The sequence below is a fragment of the Schistocerca americana genome, chromosome 2 (assembly GCF_021461395.2).
Source record: "Schistocerca americana isolate TAMUIC-IGC-003095 chromosome 2, iqSchAmer2.1, whole genome shotgun sequence".
NCBI lineage: Eukaryota > Metazoa > Arthropoda > Insecta > Orthoptera > Acrididae > Schistocerca > Schistocerca americana.
This window is the reverse complement of record NC_060120.1, coordinates 1,006,117,986-1,006,123,985: the sequence shown is the minus strand read 5'-3', so window position 1 is coordinate 1,006,123,985 and position 6,000 is coordinate 1,006,117,986.

Below are 6,000 nucleotides of genomic sequence, written 5' to 3'. Positions count from 1 at the left end.
GGGCATATTTCCGACAGAATAATTGTTGTGTAGGGCATGTGCGTTTGACAGCATCATTTCCATAAGGTGGATAAAAAGTTTCTTGTACCAGCCTATGGCTTTTCGTTCCGAGAGGTAACACGATAACGTCTGATAGTGCCGATCAACTTCCAACATAAATTTATTGTAGTTTGTAATGGCGAAGGGCTTAGGTTTCTTCTCCTTTCTTTTGTTTTCAACCTAAACCAATTCATTTGTAAATGCATTAGAAATGTAGCAAACCTCCTTCTTATCACGCCACTTACCCATCATAACCTCTTCCGCAAACATGGCAACGGCTTCATCTTTTCGTAATTTGGCCTTCTGTATTTCCTTTGGTTAATCCTTCCTATTCACCCTCAGAGTTCCCGAGCAGTGAGTCTTCTTATTCAGGAGCAACTTAGCCAATGCAAAGCTATTATAGTAATTGTCGAAGTACACGGGGTGACCAGCATTCAATTTTTAATCCAGTAAATGAAGAACAGTTTTTTGCGCATGGTTTCCTCCTTCAAAATCGTCCAGCACGCCATTGTATACCGCGAATTTTGGGTCCATTCCGGTGGTGTCGTCAAAATATATAGCATTATACCATATTTGTGTTATTTATTTTTGATGTATTGGTGGAAAAATAATCTTCCACGCCAAAGGATCATTGATTCGTCCAGTGATAGTTCCCGTCCAGGGTAGTAGACTTGACACATCCTTACATTGAAAAAATTGATAACTGGACTATTTTATACAACCTGTTGGATGATTTTGGCTCGCTCTGTTTTGGATTATCAGAAAAATGCAGTGTACGTAGTATTAGAAGAAAACGATTTCTTGAAATACCATCGGCAAATCCTTTCACGTGAAATAAAGGGTCCTTTTTCCAATACTCCTGCAACTTCCTCATCTTTACATTTCCCATGTGCAGGAAACTCCCAAGAACACTAACAATTCACCAACCGTCACATCTTTCTAACAATTTATTCGTGATTATTTTTTGGTTCCCACAGAAAGAATCATTAATTGGCGTTTCGGTTTGTTCCTTCTACAACTTTCAATAGAAATTCGTCCGTCACCAAAGACGAAAATAATGTAAGGGAGTGTTTCCCGTTGGCTGAATTAGCACACCCTCATTTTTTATAAATGAGCAGTTTACCATTGCAACTGGATCGCTTTCCCATGCAACTCTTGTATCAGCTACGTTACCACTTGTTACCACTCCTTCTGCCCTTTCCCTGTCGCTTGGATTCACAGCCATTTCTAGTCTCATCTAAAGCAAACTCGGCTCCGTCACACTCTTCACTTGATTCCCACCCATCCTCACCACTGGCCAATTCCATTTCCTAGTCGCTTTCTTCTAATATTCGTAATAATTCCGCGTCCGTTAGTTTTTATACGTTTTTGTGGCCCGTATTTTACGTTTTATAGGTTCTGAAGGGCCTCCCGTCTCACGATTGTTTTGCGTTTCAGTCCCACAACAGAGAAAAACTGGGCTTCCCGCATCTCCTCTTTATTTCTTTCGTGTGTGATTTATATTGTTGTATTACTACTCCGAACACATTTTACTCCCTTCTTTCGTCGATCACGTAAAGTATTTCTTTTAGCACCGAAGTTTACTTCGCAGTTACCTTCTTAATACCTATGTTTGTCTTTCCAACGTATGTGGTTGCTTCTTTTTGAGATGTCCACTTGTCTTCATTTGAGCTGCCTAATGTGTTATTCGTTACCGCACTATCCATATCTTTAGCGAACTTCAAATACACCTTATCCTTCCTCTGCATTTCAGTGTCCCACTTCCTTCTACAGCGAGTCTTCCGTACGATTCTCTTAAACTCGTGTCTACTACTCATCATCGCTAAATAGCTATATGAGTCTACTGCTGCTCTTGGGTAGCTTTACAATCCAATATCTGATGTAGTGTTGGCTCCCCTTAGCCTTGATGACAGCTTGTACCCTCGCAGGCATACGTTCAATCAGGTGCTCGAAAGTTTCTTGGGGAATGGCAGACCATTCTTCACGGAGTGCTGCAATGAGGAGACGTATCGAGGTCGGTCGGTGAAGCCCGGTACAAAGTCAGCGTTCTAAAACTTCCCAAAGATGTTTTGTAGCATTCAGGTAAGCACTCTGTGCAGACCAGTCCATTACAGGGACGTTATTGTCGTGTAACTACTCCGTCACAGGCTGTGTATTATGAAGAGGCGCTTTATCGTGTTGAAAGATGCAATCACCATCCCCGAATTGCTCTTCAACAGTGGGAAGCAGGAAGGTGATTAAAACATCACTGGAGGCCTGTGCTGTGATAGTGCCCCGCAAAACAACAAGGGTTACAAGCCCCTTCCGTGAAAAACACGACCACACCATAACACCACCGCCTCCGAATTTTACTATTGGCACTACACACGCTGGCAGATGAGGTTCACCGGGAATTCGCCATTCCCACACCCTGCCGTCGGATCGCCAGATTGTGTACCATGATTTGTCACTCCACACAACGTTTTTCCACTGTTCAATCGCCCAATGTTTACGCTCTTTACACCAAGCGAGGCGTCGTTTGGCATTTACCGGTGTGATGTGTGGCTTATGATCAGCCGCTCAACCATGAAATCCAAGTTTTCTCACCTCCCGCCTAACAGTCATAGTACTTGCAGTGGATCCTGATGCAGTTAGGAATTTCTGTTTGATGATATGGGCGGATGTCTGCCTATTACACATTACGACCCTCTTCAGTTGTCGGCGATCTGTGTCTGGCAACAGACGAGGTCGACCTGTACGCTTTTGTGTTCTGTACGTGTCCCTTCACGCTTCCACGTCACTATCACATCGGAAACAGTGGACCTAGGGATGTTTAGGAGTGTGAAAATCTCGCTTACAGACGTATGATACAATTGACACCCAATCACCTGACCACGTTCGAAGACCATGAGTTCCGCGGAGGACGCCATTCTGCTCTCTCACGATGTCTAATGGCTACTGAGGTCTCTGAAATGGAGTACTTGGCAGTAGGTGGCTGCAAAATGCACCTATTATTAAAAACGTATGTTTTTCCGGGTGTCCGGATACTTTTGATCACATGGTGTACCTTCGAATCTTCCTGTGATTCTTGAATAGAGTGTTCACTATTACTAGTTGAAATGTATTGCAGAATTCGGCTTTCCTGTCTTATTCCTACTACCGAGCCCGTATACTTCCCTAACCCTTTCTTCTACTCCGTCCTCTACAACCGCATTCCAATCCCCTATAATTTACATGCTGAATTACAGTTCACTATCTCATATGCTTTTTCTGTCTCCTCATCTTCTGCTTGCGGGGTCGTCACGTGTATCTCACTTGTGTTTGCTGGCGAATCTGATGGGAACTATCCTATCACCTATCAGTTCGCAGTCTCCACCCTCTTCATAACGAATCCTGATCTGTTGCAGTTGACAGTACGCTGTATTCGTCGGACCATAAATACTGGCCATCCTTCCATTGCACTTCACTGTCACCCACTGTATCTAGACTGAGCCTTTGCTCTTTCCTTTTCAAACGTTTTAGTTTCTCTAACACTTTCAAACTTCTTACTATCCAAGCCCCGACTTTTAGAACGTTATCATTCCGTTTTTGTTGATCATTTTTATTATGGTCACCTCCCCAACCGCAGCGTCCTCCCGGAGATCCGAATGCGAGATTAGGCGGTAATTTTTTGCCAGTGGAAAGATTTCCTTGACACTTTTTCAGTTAAAAGCCATATGTCCTGCGAATACAACTTACGTGTCTGTAATGCAGTTGTTTTAATTGCCTTCAGCATCCTCATGCCCTTGATAATTACTGATTGATCTGCCTTTCTGCGGCAGTTTGCCAAACCGAGGCCAAGAGAGTGCCCGCAGATTGGGAACCACTGCCATAATGCACAAAAATAATTCTCAAACTACAAACCCAGGCATTATAAACTGTAGAGGCAAAATTAGTTATGAAAATAGTCGTACATGGTAAGAAACTGAGAGACAAAAGGATAACTGAAAACTCAGAAGCATACTTGAAAATATTGCCGGATGCTAATACAGATTAGAACGCTTTTAGACCGAAACGTAACACTAAGTCACTAAATTGCTACAGATGGGGACATGATGCAGCTACAGTCTTAGGACGTACATTGTCAAGATTCTGTGACGTCTTTTACCGTGAGTATTTCTGGATGCAGTTAGTGAGATGCATTGCTTCAGATGGTAAATTACTAGGACTGATACTTTAGAAATTTTACATTGCTCTTTTGTCAGGAGCGTAATGTTAGTATACTTCGCAGTTTCTTTCAGTGATCAGATTTATTGATAGTCTGTAGTCATCTTTGGTTTATGCAAATAATGATTTCACCTGTCAAAGAACTCTCTTAAGATTGGTTGTATCACTTTTTCCACGACTGTTTGCACGTGTTACGATATACGTTAAGTTTACCTCTTCTAAGGAAGATAGCAAGGTCGCTTTCAAGGTACTATCGCACAGCAACATCACCGCTGTTATCAGGCAAATAAGTACTCCGTGTTTGTTTACAGATCTCTGATGCGGCCAACTTGCTGGCAGATGCTCGTACAACGCAATACGATGTGGTCAAGGAATCTGAGTGTGTCTCAACTAGACCTTGACTTAATTAAAAATAAAAATAAAAGAATACTAGTCCCGTCATGTCCCGATGCAGATGGGAGGCCAGGAATTTTCAAGCCGATTATTTCTGTAAAGTAAATTAAATGTTGTAAATCGTTCAGCCGTAGTCTCGGCTGTGGCTCTGTGTCGATATACTGCCAAAAGTTTTCGTAATCTATTCGTTAAGATTGTGAGACGTAAGTGATAAGCATGGTAATATGTCGTATGTTATGTTGACCACTGGTTTCATTAGAAATAAATAACAACGCGGTGAGAAGTTTGTGTAATCCATCTTTGGAATATAACTGGTTTTATAATAGCGGTAGTTCAAAGAGGTTATAAAAAATGCTCTCAAATTGAAAGCCTAAGGGATGTAAGCATACATTCAGAATCCGTTACAACCAGCGGAACGTTCAGGTAGCGCGATATTTTCGTTGAGATATTCAGTAGTGGTGACAAATCCTGACACTGGCTATCCTCACGGTAAAGGTGTTATATGAGTTGGACAGTGTCATTCACATCCTCGAGCTATACTTCACACCCGGTGTGAGACAATACTGTTGTTAGAAAATGGTATCATAAACACCTTACATCTATTTTCTTTATTCGTTCAGGGCCACGATCATCCAGTTATTTCTAAGAGGAAGAGACGATGGGGTAGAAGAAATGGCCTCATTAGAGCTTCAGGTATCCAAACAGCGGCTCTTTTCCAGTAGTATGTTGTGTTGAATGTCAAGAAAATGCATGTGAAGGATGATTACGCCCGAAACAAAGTTTTTGCTGAATACATTAGTTATAATGACATACCTGTTGTACGTGTGCTCGCTAGTCATCCTGAAAAGGAATATCCACCAGTGGAGCATGAGCACTTCTTTTTCCGATACTTGGAAACTCAGCTGTATTACAATACAGACTAATGCAGCATAAACCAGACTACCGGAACGGCCTGCCTATATGATACTTTAAAGTTAGAGGTTGTTTTTCAGTAATTACCAATTGTTATATGGCCTCTAACAAAGTACAAATACGGAAATGAGCTTGCGACCGAAGTTCTATAGAGATAACATTAACCGATCATCGGTACAGGGTGGTCAGCGCGGTCGGTACCGTAGAGTGTCGTCAACAATCACTGATACTATCTGTGGGGTCTTGCCCACAGGTCGCTAGTAGGGTGCCTGCGGGATGCAGCGTTCTCGGAATGCTTTATAACAACTTTCAACAAATAACATTTGCTATTTTATTCCCAGAAAGCAAACTGGCAACACCTAACTTCATTTTCGGCAAATGTCGCTAGCGAGAGGCGACGTGAAAACAGTACAGTTCTTGGTACCGCCTGGTGCAGCGCGGTGCGATTCCGCGCACCATTGGCCGCCATTT